Raw genomic sequence first — 18,287 nt, 5'->3', positions numbered from 1 at the left:
GTCTCTCAGGTTCCTACAGATCGGGAGATATCTGCCTTTTCAAAAATTGACTTTCGAATAATCTCGAATATTTAAAATGTCTTTATCCTCCAAACCCTTGGACATACATTGACGTGACTCTGACATGAAGTTGACATATACGTTCCCTCAAAGTGACATAAGTGGTGTCTCTCAGATTCTTACAGATCGGGAGATATTTGCCTTTTCAAAAATTGACTTTCGAATAATCTCGAAAAATTAAAATGCCTCTGTCCTTCAAACCCTTGGACATACATTGACGTGACTCTGACATGAAGTTGACATATAAGTTCCCTTAGAGTGACATAAGTTTTGTCTCTCAGATTCCTACAGATCGGGAGATATTTGCCTTTTGAAAAATTGACTTTCGAATAATCTCGAAAAATTTAAATGTCTCTATCCTCCAAACCCTTGGACATACATTGACGTGACTCTGACATGAAGTTGACATATACGTTCCCTCAAAGTGACATAAGTTTTGTCTCTCAGATTCCTACAGATCGGGATATATTTTCCTTTTCAAAAATTGACTTTCGAATAATCTCGAAAAATTTAAATGTCTCTATCCACCAAACTCTTTTACATACATTGACGTGACTCTGACATGAACTTGACATATACGTTCCCTCAAGACATAAGTTTTGTCTCTCAGGTTCCTACAGATCGGGAGATATTTCCCTTTTCAAAAATTGACTTTCTTTAATCTCGAAAAATTTAAATGTGTTTATCCTCCAAACCCTTGGACATACATTGACGTGACTCTGACATGAAGTTGACATATACGTTCCCTCAAGGTGACATAAGTTTTGTCTCTCAGATTCCTACAGATGGGAGATATTTGCCTTTTCAGAAATTGACTTTCGAATAATCTCGAAAAATTAAAATGTCTCTATACTCCAAACACTTGGACATAGATTGACGTGAATCTGACATGAAGTTGACATATACGTTAACTCAATTGACATAAGTTTTGTCTCTCAGATTCCTACAGATCGGGAGATATTTGCCTTTTCAAAAATTGACTTTCGAATAATCTCGAAAAATTAAAATATCTCTATCCTCCAAACCCTTGGACATACATTGACGTGCCTCTGACATGAAGTTGACATATACATTATCTCAAAGTGACATAAGTTTTGTTTCTCAGATTCTAACAGATCGGGAGATATTTGCCTTTTCAAAAATTGACTTTCGAATAATCTCGAAAAAATAAAATGTCTCTATCCTCCAAACTCTTGGACATACATTGACGTCACTCTGACATGAAGTTGACATATGCGTTCCCTCAAAGTGACATCAGTGTTGTCACTCAGATTCCTACAGATCGGTATATATTTACCTTTTCAAAAATTGACTTTGGAATAATATCGAAAAATTAAAATATGTTTATCCTCTAAACCCTTTGACATACTTTGACGTGACTCTGACATGAAGTTGACATATACGTTCCCCCAAAGTGACATCAGTTTTGTCTCTCAGATTCCTAAAGATCGGGATATATTTGCCTTTTCAGAAATTGACTTTCGAATAATCTCGAAAAATTAAAATGCCTCTATCCTCCAAACCCTTGGACATACTTTGACGTGAATCTGACATGAAGTTGACATATACGTTCCCACAAAGTGACATAAGTTTTGGCTCTCAGATTCCAACAGATCGGTAGATATTTGCCTTTTCAAAAATTGACTTTCGAATAATCTCGAAAAATTAAAATGTCTCACTCCTCCAAACCCTTGGACATACATTGACGTGACTCTGACATGAAGTTGACATATACGTTCCCTCAAAGTGACATAAGTGTTGTCTCTCAGATTCCTACAGATCGGGAGATATTTGCCTTTTCAAAAATTGACTTTCAAATAATCTCGCAAAATTAAAATATCTCTATCCTCCAACCCCTTGGACATACATTGACGTGACTCTGACATGAAGTTGACATATACGTTCCCTCAAAGTGACATAAGTTTTGTCTCTCACGTTCCTACAGATCGGGAGATATTTGCCTTTTCAGAAATAGACTTTCGAATAATCTCGAAAAATTAAAATGCCTCTATCCTCCAAACCCTTGGACATACATTGACCTGACTCTGACATGAAGTTGACATATACGTTCCCTCAAAGTGACATAAGTTTTGTCTCTCAGATTCCTACAGATCGGGAGATATTTGACTTTTCAGAAATTGACTTTCGAATAATCTCGAAAAATTAAAATGCCTCTATCCTTCAAACCCTTGGACATACTTTGACGTGAATCTGACATGAAGTTGACATATACGTTCCCTCAAAGTGACATAAGTTTCGTCTCTCAGGTTCCTACAGATCGGGAGATATTTGCCTTTTCAAAAATTGACTTTCGAATAATCTCGAATAATTAAAATGTCTTTATCCTCCAAACCCTTGGACATACATTGACTTGACTCTGACATGAAGTTGACATATACGTTCCCTCAAAGTGCCATAAGTGGTGTCTCTCAGATTCTAACAGATCGGGAGATATTTGCCTTTTCAAAAATTGACTTTCGAATAATCTCGAAAAATTAAAATGCCTCTGTCCTTCAAACCCTTGGACATACATTGACGTGACTCTGACATGAAGTTGACATATACGTTCCCTTAGAGTGACATAAGTTTTGTCTCTCAGATTCCTACAGATCGGGAGATATTTGCCTTTTGAAAAATTGACTTTCGAATAATCTCGAAAAATTAAAATGTCTCTATCCTCCAAACCCTTAGACACACATTGACGTGACTCTGACATGAAGTTGACATATACGTTCCCTCAAAGTGACATAAGTTTTGTCTCTCAGATTCCTACAGATCGGGAGATATTTTCCTTTTCAAAAATTGATTTTTGAATAATCTCGAAAAATTTAAATGTCTCTATCCTCCAAACTCTTTTACATACATTGACGTGACTCTGACATGAAGTTGACATATACGTTCCCTCAAAGTGCCATAAGTTTTGTCTCTCAGATTCCTACAGATCGGGAGATATTTGCCTTTTTCAGAAATTGACTTTCGAATAATCTCTAAAAATTAAAATGTCTCTATACTCCAAACCCTTGGACATAGATTGACGTGAATCTGACATGAAGTTGACATATACGTTGACTCAAAGTGACATAAGTTTTGTCTTTCAGATTCCTACAGATCGGGAGATATTTGCCTTTTCAGAAATTGACTTTCGAATAATCTCGAAAAATTAAAATGCCTCTATCCTCCAATCACTTCGACATACTTTGACGTGAATCTGACACGAAGTTGACATATACGTTTCCCGTTGTGACATAAGTTTTGTCTCTCAGATACCTACAGATCGGGAGATATTTGCCTTTTCAAAAATTGACTTTCGAATAATCTCGAAAAATTAAAATATCTCTATCCTCCAAACCCTTGGACATACATTGACGTGACTCTGTCATGAAGTTGACATATACGTTCCCTCAAAGTGACATAAGTTTTGTCCCTCAGATTCCTACAGATCGGGAGATTTTTGCCTTTTCAAAAATTGACTTTCGAATAATCTCAAAAAATTAAAAAGTCTCTATACTCCAAACCCTTTTACATACATTGACGTGAATCTGACATGAAGTTGACATATACGTTCCCTCAAAGTGACATCAGGTTTGTTCTCAGATTCCTACAGATCGGGAGATATTTGCCTTTACAAAAATTGACTTTCGAATAAACTCGAAAAATTATAATACCTCTATCCTCCAAACTCTTGGACATACATTGACGTGCCTCTGATATGAAGTTGACATTTACGTTCCCTCAAAGTGACATAAGTTTTTTCTCTCAGATTCCTACAGATCGGGAGATATTTGCCTTTTCAGAAAATGACTTTCGAATAATCTCGAAAAATTAAAATATCTCTATCCTCCAAACCCTTGGACATACATTGACGTGCATCTGACATGCAGTTGACATATACGTTACCTCAAAGTGACATAAGTTTTGTCTCTCAGATTCAAACAGATCGGAAGATGTATGCCTTTTCAATAATTAACTTTCGAATAATCTCGAAAAATTTAAATGTGTTTATCCTCTAAATCCTTGGACATACATTGACGTGACTCTGACATGAAGTTGACATATACGTTCCCTCAAAGTGACATAAGTTTTGTCTCTCAGATTCCTACAGATCGGGAGATATTTGACTTTTCAAAAATTGACTTTCGAATTATCTCGAAAAATTAAAATGCCTTTATCCTCCAACCCCTTGGATATACTTTGACGTGAATCTGACATGAAGTTGACATATACGTTCCCTCAAAGTGACATAAGTTTTGTCTCTCAGATTCCTACAGATCGGGAGATATTTGCCTTTTAATAAATTGACTTAGGAATAATCTCGAAAAATTAAAATATCTCTATCCTCCAAACCCTTGGACATACATTGACATGACTCTGACATGATGTTGACATATACGTTCCCTCAAAGTTACATACGTCTTGTCACTCAGATTCCTACAGATCGGGATATATTTGCCTTTTCAAAAATTGACTTTGGAATAATATCGAAATATTAAAATGTGTTTATCCTCTAAACCCTTGGACATACATTGACAAGACTCTGACATGAAGTTGACATATACGTTCCCTCAAAGTGACATAAGTTTTGTCTCTCAGATTCCTACAGATCGGGAGATATTTGCCTTTTCAAAAATTGACTTTCGAATAATATCGAAAAATTAAAATATCTCTATCCTCCAAACCATTGGACATACATTGACGTGACTCTGACATGAAGTTGACATATACGTTCCCTCAAAGTGACATAAGTTTTGTCTCTCAGATTCCTACAGATCGGGAGATATTTGCCTTTTAATAAATTGACTTAGGAATAATCTCGAAAAATTAAAATATCTCTATCCTCCAAACCCTTGGACATACATTGACATGACTCTGACATGATGTTGACATATACGTTCCCTCAAAGTGACATAAGTCTTGTCACTCAGATTCCTACAGATCGGGATATATTTGCCTTTTCAAAAATTGACTTTGGAATAATATCGAAATATTAAAATGTGTTTATCCTCTAAACCCTTGGACATACATTGACAAGACTCTGACATGAAGTTGACATATACGTTCCCTCAAAGTGACATAAGTTTTGTCTCTCAGATTCCTACAGATCGGGAGATATTTGCCTTTTCAGAAATTGACTTTCGAATAATCTCGAAAAATTAAAATGCCTCTATCCTCCAAACCCTTGGACATACTTTGACGTGAATCTGACATGAAGTTGACATATACGTTTCCTCAAAGTGACATAAGTTTTGTCTCTCAGATACCTACAGATCGGGAGATATTTGCCTTTTCTAAAATTGACTTTCGAATAATCTCGAAAAATTAAAATATCTCTATCCTCCAAACCCTTGGACATACATTGACGTGACTCTGACATGAAGTTGACATATACGTTCCCTCAAAGTGACATAAGTTTTGGCTCTCAGATTCCAACAGATCGTTAGAAATTTTCCTTTTCAAAAATTAACTTTCGAATAATCTCGAAAAATTAAAATGTCTCACTCCTCCAAACCCTTGGACATACATTGACGTGACTCTGACATGAAGTTGACATATACGTTCCCTCAAAGTGACATAAGTGTTGTCTCTCAGATTCCTACAGATCGGGAGATATTTGCCTTTTCAAAAATTGACTTTCGAATAATCTCGCAAAATTAAAATATTTCTATCCTCCAACCCCTTGGACATACATTGACGTGACTCTGACATGAAGTTGACATATACGTTCCCTCAAAGTGACATAAGTTTTGTCTCTCACGTTCCTACAGATCGGGAGATATTTGAATTTTCAAAAATTGACTTTCGAATAATCTCGAAAAATTTAAATATCTCTATCCTCCAAACCTTTGGACATACATTGACGTGACTCTGACACGAAGTTGACATATACGTTCCCTCAAAGTGACATAAGTTTTGTCTCTCACGTTCCTACAGATCGGGAGATATTTGAATTTTCAAAAATTGACTTTCGAATAATCTCGAAAAATTTAAATATCTCTATCCTCCAAACCTTTGGACATACATTGACGTGACTCTGACATGAAGTTGACATATACGTTACCTCAAAGTGACATAAGTGTTGTCTCTCAGATTCCTTCAGATCGGGAGATATTTGAATTTTCAAAAATTGACTTTCGAATAATCTCGCAAAATTTAAATGCCTCTGTCCTCCAAATCCTTTTACATACATTGACGTGACTCTGACATGAAGTTGAAATATACGTTCCCTCAAAGTGACACAAGTTTTGTCTCTCAGATTCCTACAGATCGGGAGATATTAGCCTTTTGAAAAATTGACTTTCGAATAATTTCGATAAATTAAAATGTCTCTATCCTCCAAACCCTTCGACATACATAAACGTGACTCTGACATGAAGTTGACATATACGTTCCCTCAAAGTGACATAAGTTTTGTCTCTCAGATTCCTACAGATCGGTAGATATTTGCCTTTTCAAAAATTGACTTTCGAATAATCTCGAAAAATTTAAATGTCTCTATTCTCCAAACTCTTGGACATACATTGACGTGACTCTGACATGAAGTTGACGTATACGTTCCCTCAAAGTGACATAAGTTTTGTATCTCAGATTCCTACAGATCGGGAGATATTTGCCTTTTCAAAAATTGACTTTCGAATAATCTCGAAAAATTGAAATGTCTCACTACTCCAAACCCTTGGACATACATTGACGTGACTCTGACATGAAGTTGACATATACGTTCCCTCAAAGTGACATAAGTTTTGTCTCTCAGATTCCTACAGATCGGGAGATTTTTGCCTTTTCAAAAATTTACTTTCGAATAATCTCGAAAAATTCAAATGTCTCTATCCTCCAAACCCTTCTAAATACATTGACGTGACTCTGACATGAAGTTGACATATACGTTCCCTCAAAGTGACATCAAGTTTGTTCTCAGATTCCTACAGATCGGGAGATATTTGCCTTTTCAAAAATTGACTTTCGAATAAACTCGAAAAATTAAAATACCTCTATCCTCCAAACTCTTGGACATACATTCACGTGCCTCTGACATGAAGTTGACATATACATTACCTCAAAGTGACATAAGTTTTGTCTCTCAGATTCCAACAGATCGGGAGATATTTGCCTTTTCAAAAATTGACTTTCGAATAATCTCGAAAAATTACAATGTCTCTATCCTCCAAACTCTTGGACATACATTGACATGACTCTGACATGAAGTTGACATATACGTTCCCTCAAAGTGACATAAGTGGTGTCTCTCAGATTCTTACAGATCGGGAGATATTTGCCTTTTCAAAAATTTACTTTCGAATAATCTCGAAAAATTTAAAAGTCTCCATCCTCCAAACTCTTGGACATACATTGACGTGACACTGACATGAAGTTGACATATACGTTCCCTCAAAGTGACATAAGTTTTGTCTCTCAGATTCCTACAGATCTGGAGATATTTGCCTTTTAAAAAATTGACTTTCGAATAATCTCGAAAAATTAAAATATCTCTATCCTCCAAACCCTTGGACATACATTCACATGAATCTGACATGAAGTTGACATTTACGTTCCCTCAAAGTGACATAAGTGTTGTCACTCAGATTCCTACAGATCGGGATATATTTGCCTTTTCAAAAATTGACTTTCGAATAATCTCGAAAAAATAAAATGTCTCTATCCTCCAAACTCTTGGACATACATTCACGTCACTCTGACATGAAGTTGACATATACGTTCCCTCAAAGTGACATAAGTGTTGTCACTCAGATTCCTACAGATCGGGATATATTTACCTTTTCAAAAATTGACTTTGGAATAATATCGAAAAATTAAAATGTGTTTATCCTCTAAACCCTTTGACATACTTTGACGTGACTCTGACATGAAGTTGACATATACGTTCCCTCAAAGTGACATCAGTTTTGTCTCTCAGATTCCTAAAGATCGGGAGATATTTGCCTTTTCAGAAATTGACTTTCGATTAATCTCGAAAAATTAAAATGCCTCTATCCTCCAAACCTTTGGACATACTTTGACGTGAATCTGACATGAAGTTGACATATACGTTTCCTCAAAGTGACATAAGTTTTGTCTCTCAGATACCTACAGATCGGGAGATATTTGCCTTTTCAAAAATTGACTTTCGAATAATCTCGAAAAATTAAAATATCTCTATCCTCCAAACCCTTGGACATACATTAACGTGACTCTGACATGAAGGTGACATATACGTTCCCTCAAAGTGACATAAGTTTTGGCTCTCAGATTCCAACAGATCGATAGATATTTGCCTTTTCAAAAATTGACTTTCGAATAATCTCGAAAAATTTAAATGTCTCACTCCTCCAAACCCTTGGACATACATTGACGTGACTCTGACATGAACGTGACATATACGTTCCCTCAAAGTGACATAAGTGTTGTCACTCAGATTCCTACAGATCGGGAGATATTTGCCTTTTCAAAAATTGACTTTCGAACAATCTCGCAAAATTAAAATATCTCTATCCTCCAACCCCTTGGACATACATTGACGTGACTCTGACATGAAGTTACATATACGTTCCCTCAAAGTGACATAAGTTTTGTCTCTCACGTTCCTACAGATCGGGAGATATTTGCCAATTTCAGAAATTGACTTTCGAATAATCTCGAAAAATTAAAATGCCTCTATCCTCCAAACACTTCTACATACTTTGACGTGAATCTGACACGAAGTTGACATATACGTTTCCTCAAAGTGACATAAGTTTTGTCTCTCAGATACCTACAGATCGGGAGATATTTGCCTTTTCAAAAATTGACTTTCGAATAATCTCGAAAAATTAAAATATCTCTATCCTCCAAACCCTTGGACATACATTGACGTGACTCTGTCATGAAGTTGACATATACGTTCCCTCAAAGTGACATAAGTTTTGTCTCTCAGATTCCTACAGATCGGGAGATTTTTGCCTTTTCAAAAATTGACTTTCGAATAATCTCAAAAAATTAAAAAGTCTCTATACTCCAAACCCTTTTACATACATTGACGTGAATCTGACATGAAGTTGACATATACGTTCCCTCAAAGTGACATCAGGTTTGTTCTCAGATTCCTACAGATCGGGAGATATTTGCCTTTACAAAAATTGACTTTCGAATAAACTCGAAAAGTTATAATACCTCTATCCTCCAAACTCTTGGACATACATTGACGTGCCTCTGACATGAAGTTGACATATACATTACATCAAAGTGACATAAGTTTTGTCTTTCAGATTCTAACAGATCGGGAGATATTTGCCTTTTCATAAATTGACTTTCGAATAATCTCGAAAAATTAAAATGTCTCTATCCTCCAAACTCTTGGACATACATTGACATGACTCTGACATGAACTTGACATATACGTTCCCTCAAAGTGACATAAGATTTGTCTCTCAGATTCCTACAGATCGGGAGATATTTGCCTTTTCAAAAATTGACTTTCGAATAATCTCGAAAAATTAAAATATCACTATCCTGCAAACCCTTAGACATACATTGACGTGCCTCTGACATGAAGTTGACATATACGTTCCCTCAAAGTGACATAAGTGGTGTCTCTCAGATTCTTACAGATCGGGAGATATTTGCCTTTTCAAAAATTTACTTTCGAATAATCTCGAAAAATTAAAATGTCTCTATCCTCCAAACTCTTGGACATACATTGACGTGACTCTGACATGAAGTTGACATATACGTTCCCTCAAAGTGACATAAGTTTTGTCTCTCAGATTCCTACAGATCGGGAGATATTTACCTTTTAAAAAATTGACTTTCGAATAATCTCGAAAAATTAAAATATCTCTATCCTCCAAACCCTTGGACATACATTGACATGACTCTGACATGAAGTTGACATTTACGTTCCCTCAAAGTGACATAAGTGTTGTCACTCAGATTCCTACAGATCGGGATATATTTGCCTTTTCAAAAATTGACTTTGGAATAATATCGAAAAATTAAAATGTGTTTATCCTCTAAATCCTTGGACATACATTGACGTGACTCTGACATGAAGTTGACATATACGTTCCCTCAAAGTGACATAAGTTTTGTCTCTCAGATTCCTACAGATCGGGAGATATTTGACTTTTCAAAAATTGACTTTCGAATTATCTCGAAAAATTAAAATGCCTCTATCCTCCAACCCCTTGGACATACTTTGACGTGAATCTGACATGAAGTTGACATATACGTTCCCTCAAAGTGGCATAAGTTTTGTATCTCAGATACCAACAGATCGGGAGATATTTGCCTTTTCAAAAATTGACTTTCGAATAATATCGAAAAATTAAAATATCTCTATCCTCCAAACCATTGGACATACATTGACGTTACTCTGACATGATGTTGACATATACGTTCCCTCAAAGTGACATAAGTCTTGTCACTCAGATTCCTACAGATCGGGATATATTTGCCTTTTCAAAAATTGACTTTGGAATAATATCGAAATATTAAAATGTGTTTATCCTCTAAACCATTGGACATACATTGACAAGACTCTGACATGAAGTTGACATATACGTTCCCTCAAAGTGACATAAGATTTGTCTCTCAGATTCCTACAGATCGGGAGATATTTGCCTTTTCAGAAATTGACTTTCGAATAATCTCGAAAAATTAAAATGCCTCTATCCTCCAACCCCTTGGACATACTTTGACGTGAATCTGACATGAAGTTGACATATACGTTTCCTCAAAGTGACATAAGTTTTGTCTCTCAGATACCTACAGATCGGGAGATATTTGCCTTTTCTAAAATTGACTTTCGAATAATCTCGAAAAATTAAAATATCTCTATCCTCCAAACACTTGGACATACATTGACGTGACTCTGACATGAAGTTGACATATACGTTCCCTCAAAGTGACATAAGTTTTGGCTCTCAGATTCCAACAGATCGTTAGAAATTTTCCTTTTCAAAAATTAACTTTCGAATAATCTCGAAAAATTAAAATGTCTCACTCCTCCAAACCCTTGGACATACATTGACGTGACTCTGACATGAAGTTGACATATACGTTCCCTCAAAGTGACATAAGTCTTGTCTCTCAGATTCCTACAGATCGGGAGATATTTGCCTTTTCAAAAATTGACTTTCGAATAATCTCGCAAAATTAAAATATTTCTATCCTCCAACCCCTTGGACATACTTTGACGTGAATCTGACACGAAGTTGACATATACGTTTCCTCAAAGTGACATAAGTTTTGTCTCTCAGATACCTACAGATCGGGAGATATTTGCCTTTTCAAAAATTGACTTTCGAATAATCTCGAAAAATTAAAATATCTCTATCCTCCAAACCCTTGGACATACATTGACGTGACTCTGTCATGAAGTTGACATATACGTTCCCTCAAAGTGACATAAGTTTTGTCTCTCAGATTCCTACAGATCGGGAGATTTTTGCCTTTTCAAAAATTGACTTTCGAATAATCTCAAAAAATTAAAAAGTCTCTATACTCCAAACCCTTTTACATACATTGACGTGAATCTGACATGAAGTTGACATATACGTTCCCTCAAAGTGACATCAGGTTTGTTCTCAGATTCCTACAGATCGGGAGATATTTGCCTTTACAAAAATTGACTTTCGAATAAACTCGAAAAATTATAATACCTCTATCCTCCAAACTCTTGGACATACATTGACGTGCCTCTGACATGAAGTTGACATATACATTACATCAAAGTGACATAAGTTTTGTCTTTCAGATTCTAACAGATCGGGAGATATTTGCCTTTTCATAAATTGACTTTCGAATAATCTCGAAAAATTAAAATGTCTCTATCCTCCAAACTCTTGGACATACATTGACATGACTCTGACATGAACTTGACATATACGTTCCCTCAAAGTGACATAAGATTTGTCTCTCAGATTCCTACAGATCGGGAGATATTTGCCTTTTCAAAAATTGACTTTCGAATAATCTCGAAAAATTAAAATATCACTATCCTGCAAACCCTTAGACATACATTGACGTGCCTCTGACATGAAGTTGACATATACGTTCCCTCAAAGTGACATAAGTGGTGTCTCTCAGATTCTTACAGATCGGGAGATATTTGCCTTTTCAAAAATTTACTTTCGAATAATCTCGAAAAATTAAAATGTCTCTATCCTCCAAACTCTTGGACATACATTGACGTGACTCTGACATGAAGTTGACATATACGTTCCCTCAAAGTGACATAAGTTTTGTCTCTCAGATTCCTACAGATCGGGAGATATTTGCCTTTTAAAAAATTGACTTTCGAATAATCTCGAAAAATTAAAATATCTCTATCCTCCAAACCCTTGGACATACATTGACATGACTCTGACATGAAGTTGACATTTACGTTCCCTCAAAGTGACATAAGTGTTGTCACTCAGATTCCTACAGATCGGGATATATTTGCCTTTTCAAAAATTGACTTTGGAATAATATCGAAAAATTAAAATGTGTTTATCCTCTAAATCCTTGGACATACATTGACGTGACTCTGACATGAAGTTGACATATACGTTCCCTCAAAGTGACATAAGTTTTGTCTCTCAGATTCCTACAGATCGGGAGATATTTGACTTTTCAAAAATTGACTTTCGAATTATCTCGAAAAATTAAAATGCCTCTATCCTCCAACCCCTTGGACATACTTTGACGTGAATCTGACATGAAGTTGACATATACGTTCCCTCAAAGTGGCATAAGTTTTGTATCTCAGATACCAACAGATCGGGAGATATTTGCCTTTTCAAAAATTGACTTTCGAATAATATCGAAAAATTAAAATATCTCTATCCTCCAAACCATTGGACATACATTGACGTGACTCTGACATGATGTTGACATATACGTTCCCTCAAAGTGACATAAGTCTTGTCACTCAGATTCCTACAGATCGGGATATATTTGCCTTTTCAAAAATTGACTTTGGAATAATATCGAAATATTAAAATGTGTTTATCCTCTAAACCATTGGACATACATTGACAAGACTCTGACATGAAGTTGACATATACGTTCCCTCAAAGTGACATAAGATTTGTCTCTCAGATTCCTACAGATCGGGAGATATTTGCCTTTTCAGAAATTGACTTTCGAATAATCTCGAAAAATTAAAATGCCTCTATCCTCCAAACCCTTGGACATACTTTGACGTGAATCTGACATGAAGTTGACATATACGTTTCCTCAAAGTGACATAAGTTTTGTCTCTCAGATACCTACAGATCGGGAGATATTTGCCTTTTCTAAAATTGACTTTCGAATAATCTCGAAAAATTAAAATATCTCTATCCTCCAAACACTTGGACATACATTGACGTGACTCTGACATGAAGTTGACATATACGTTCCCTCAAAGTGACATAAGTTTTGGCTCTCAGATTCCAACAGATCGTTAGAAATTTTCCTTTTCAAAAATTAACTTTCGAATAATCTCGAAAAATTAAAATGTCTCACTCCTCCAAACCCTTGGACATACATTGACGTGACTCTGACATGAAGTTGACATATACGTTCCCTCAAAGTGACATAAGTCTTGTCTCTCAGATTCCTACAGATCGGGAGATATTTGCCTTTTCAAAAATTGACTTTCGAATAATCTCGCAAAATTAAAATATTTCTATCCTCCAACCCCTTGGACATACATTGACGTGACTCTGACATCAAGTTGACATATACGTTCCCTCAAAGTGACATAAGTTTTGTCTCTCACGTTCCTACAGATCGGGAGATATTTGAATTTTCAAAAATTGACTTTCGAATAATCTCGAAAAATTTAAATATCTCTATCCTCCAAACCTTTGGACATACATTGACGTGACTCTGACATGAAGTTGACATATACGTTCCCTCAAAGTGACATAAGTTTTGTCTCTCACGTTCCTACAGATCGGGAGATATTTGAATTTTCAAAAATTGACTTTCGAATAATCTCGAAAAATTTAAATATCTCTATCCTCCAAACCTTTGGACATACATTGACGTGACTCTGACATGAAGTTGACATATACGTTACCTCAAAGTGACATAAGTGTTGTCTCTCAGATTCCTTCAGATCGGGAGATATTTGAATTTTCAAAAATTGACTTTCGAATAATCTCGCAAAATTAAAATGCCTCTGTCCTCCAAATCCTTTTATATACATTGACGTGACTCTGACATGAAGTTGAAATATACGTTCCCTCAAAGTGACACAAGTTTTGTCTCTCAGATTCCTACAGATCGGGAGATATTAGCCTTTTGAAAAATTGACTTTCGAATAATTTCGATAAATTAAAATGTCTCTATCTTCCAAACCCTTCGACATACATAAACGTGACTCTGACATGAAGTTGACATATACGTTCCCTCAAAGTGACATAAGTTTTGTCTCTCAGATTCCTACAGATCGGTAGATATTTGCCTTTTCAAAAATTGACTTTCGAATAATCTCGAAAAATTTAAATGTCTCTATTCTCCAAACTCTTGGACATACATTGACGTGACTCTGACATGAAGTTGACGTATACGTTCCCTCAAAGCGACATAAGTTTTGTATCTCAGATTCCTACAGATCGGGAGATATTTGCCTTTTCAACAATTGACTTTCGAATAATCTCGAAAAATTAAAATGTCTCACTACTCCAAACCCTTGGACATACATTGACGTGACTCTGACATGAAGTTGACATATACGTTCCCTCAAAGTGACATAAGTTTTGTCTCTCAGATTCCTACAGATCGGGAGATTTTTGCCTTTTCAAAAATTTACTTTCGAATAAACTCAAAAAATTAAAAAGTCTCTATACTCCAAACCCTTTTACATACATTGACGAGAATCTGACATGAAGTTGACATATACGTTCCCTCAAAGTGACATCAGGTTTGTTCTCAGATTCCTACAGATCGGGAGATATTTGCCTTTTCAAAAATTGACTTTCGAATAAACTCGAAAAATTAAAATACCTCTATCCTCCAAACTCTTGGACATACATTCACGTGCCTCTGACATGAAGTTGACATATACATTACCTCAAAGTGACATAAGTTTTGTCTCTCAGATTCCAACAGATCGGGAGATATTTGCCTTTTCAAAAATTGACTTTCGAATAATCTTGAAAAATTAAAATGTCTCTTTCCTCCAAACTCTTGGACATACATTGACATGACTCTGACATGAACTTGACATATACGTTCCCTCAAAGTGACATAAGTTTTGTCTCTCAGATTGCTACAGATCAGGAGATATTTGCCTTTTCAAAAATTGACTTTCGAATAATCTCGAAAAATTAAAATGTCTCTATCCTCCAAACTCTTGGACATACATTGACATGACTCTGACATGAACTTGACATATACGTTCCCTCAAAGTGACATAAGTTTCGTCTCTCAGGTTCCTACAGATCGGGAGATATTTGCCTTTTCAAAAATTGACTTTCGAATAATCTCGAATAATTAAAATGTCTCTATCCTCCAAACCCTTGGACATACATTGACGTGACTCTGACATGAAGTTGACATATACGTTCCCTCAAAGTGACATAAGTGGTGTCTCTCAGATTCTTACAGATCGGGAGATATTTGCCTTTTGAAAAATTTACTTTCGAATAATCTCGAAAAATTAAAATCTCTCTATCCTCCAAACTCTTGGACATACATTGACGTGACACTGACATGAAGTTGACATATACGTTCCCTCAAAGTGACATAAGTTTTGTCTCTCAGATTCCTACAGATCGGGAGATATTTGCCTTTTAAAAAATTGACTTTCGAATAATCTCGAAAAATTAAAATATCTCTATCCTCCAAACCCTTGGACATACATTGACATGAATCTGACATGAAGTTGACATTTACGTTCCCTCAAAGTGACATAAGTGTTGTCACTCAGATTCCTACAGATCGGGATATATTTGCCTTTTCAAAAATTGACTCTGGAATAATATCGAAAAATTAAAATGTGTTTATCCTCTAAACCCTTGGACATACATTGACGTGACTCTGACATGAAGTTGACATATTCGTTCCCTCAAAGTGACATAAATTTTGTCTCTCAGATTCCTACAGATCGGGAGATATTTGCCGTTTCAGAAATTGACTTTCTATAATCTCGAAGAATTAAAATTTGTTTATCCTCCAAACCCTTTTACATACATTGACGTGACTCTGACATGATGTTGACATTTACGTTCCCTCAAAGTGACATAAGTTCTGTCTCTCAGATTCCTACAGATCGGGAGATATTTGCCTTTTCAGAAAATGACTTTCGAATAATCTCGAAAAATTAAAATATCTCTATCCTCCAAACCCTTGGACATAAATTGACGTGCATCTGACATGAAGTTGACATATACGTTACCTCAAAGTGACATAAAGTTTGTCTCTCAGATTCAAACAGATCGGGAGATGTTTGCCTTTTCAAAAATTAACTTTCGAATAATCTCGAAAAATTAAAATGTCTCTATCCTCCAAACCCTTGGACATACATTGACATGACTCTGACATGAAGTTGACATATACGTTCCCTCAAAGTGACATAAGTGTTGTCACTCAGATTCCTACAGATCGGGATATATTTGCCTTTTCAAAAATTGACTTTGGAATAATATCGAAAAATTAAAATGTGTTTATCCTCTAAATCCTTGGACATACATTGACGTGACTGACATGAAGTTGACATATACGTTCCCTCAAAGTGACATAAGTTTTGTCTCTCAGATTCTTTCAGATCGGGAGATATTTGCCTTTTCAGAAATTGACTTTCGAATAATCTCGAAAAATTAAAATGTCTCTATCCTCCAAACCCTTGACCATACTTTGACGTGAATCTGAAATAAAGTTGACATATACGTTTCCTCAAAGTGACATAAGTTTTGTCTCTCAGATACCTACAGATCGGGAGATATTTGCCTTTTCAAAAATTGACTTTCGAATAATCTCGAAAAATTAAAATATCTCTATCCTCCAAACCCTTGGACATACATTGACGTGACTCTGACATGAAGTTGACATATACGTTCCCTCAAAGTGACATAAGTTTTGGCTCTCAGATTCCAACAGATCGCTAGATATTTGCCTTTTCAAAAATTGACTTTCGAATAATCTCGAAAAATTAAAATGTCTCACTCCTCCAAACCCTTGGACATACATTGACGTGACTCTGACATGAAGTTGACATATACGTTCCCTCAAAGTGACATAATTGTTTTCTCTCAGATTCCTACAGATCGGGAGATATTAGCCTTTTCAAAAATTGACTTTCGAATAATTTCGCAAAATTAAAATATCTCTATCCTCCAACCCCTTGGACATACATTGACGTGACTCTGACATGAAGTTGACATATACGTTCCCTCAAAGTGACATAAGTTTTGTCTCTCACGTTCCTACAGATCGGGAGATATTTGAATTTTCAAAAATTGTCTTTCGAATAATCTCGAAAAATTTAAATATCCCTATCCTCCAAACCTTTGGACATACATTGACGTGACTCTGTCATGAAGTTTACATATACGTTCCCTCAAAGTGACATAAGTGTTGTCTCGCAGATTCCTTCAGATCGGGAGATATTTGAATTTTCAAAAATTGACTTTCGAATAATCTCGCAAAATTAAAATGCCTCTGTCCTCCAAACCCTTGGACATACATTGACGTGACTCTGACATGAAGTTGAAATATACGTTCCCTCAAAGTGACATAAGTTTTGTCTCTCAGATTCCTACAGATCGGGAGATATTTGCCTTTTGAAAAATTGACTTTCGAATAATTTCGATAAATTAAAATGTCTCTATCCTCCAAACCCTTCGACATACATTGACGTGACTCTGACATGAAGTTGACATATACGTTCCCTCAATGTGACATAAGTTTTGTCTCTCAGATTCCTACAGATCGGGAGATATTTGCCTTTTCAAAAATTGACTTTCGAATAACCTCGAAAAATTTAAATGTCTCTATCCTCCAAACCCTTCGACATACATTGACGTGACTCTGACATAAAGTTGACGTATACGTTCCCTCAAAGTGACATAAGTTTAGTATCTCAGATTACAACAGATCGGGAGATATTTGCCTTTTCAAAAATTGACTTTCTATAATCTCGTAAAATTTAAATGTGTTTATCCTCCAAACCCTTGGACATACATTGACGTGATTCTGACATGAAGTTGACATATACGTTCCCTCAAAGTGACATAAGTTTTGTCTCTCAGATTCCTACAGATCGGGAGATATTTGCCTTTTCA

Source organism: Zootermopsis nevadensis, unplaced genomic scaffold (assembly GCF_977971745.1).
Source record: "Zootermopsis nevadensis isolate Lab colony 2312 unplaced genomic scaffold, Znev_1.0 Znev_ptg000066l, whole genome shotgun sequence".
Taxonomy (NCBI): Eukaryota; Metazoa; Arthropoda; class Insecta; order Blattodea; family Termopsidae; genus Zootermopsis; species Zootermopsis nevadensis.
Note: the sequence above shows the minus strand (reverse complement) of the source record.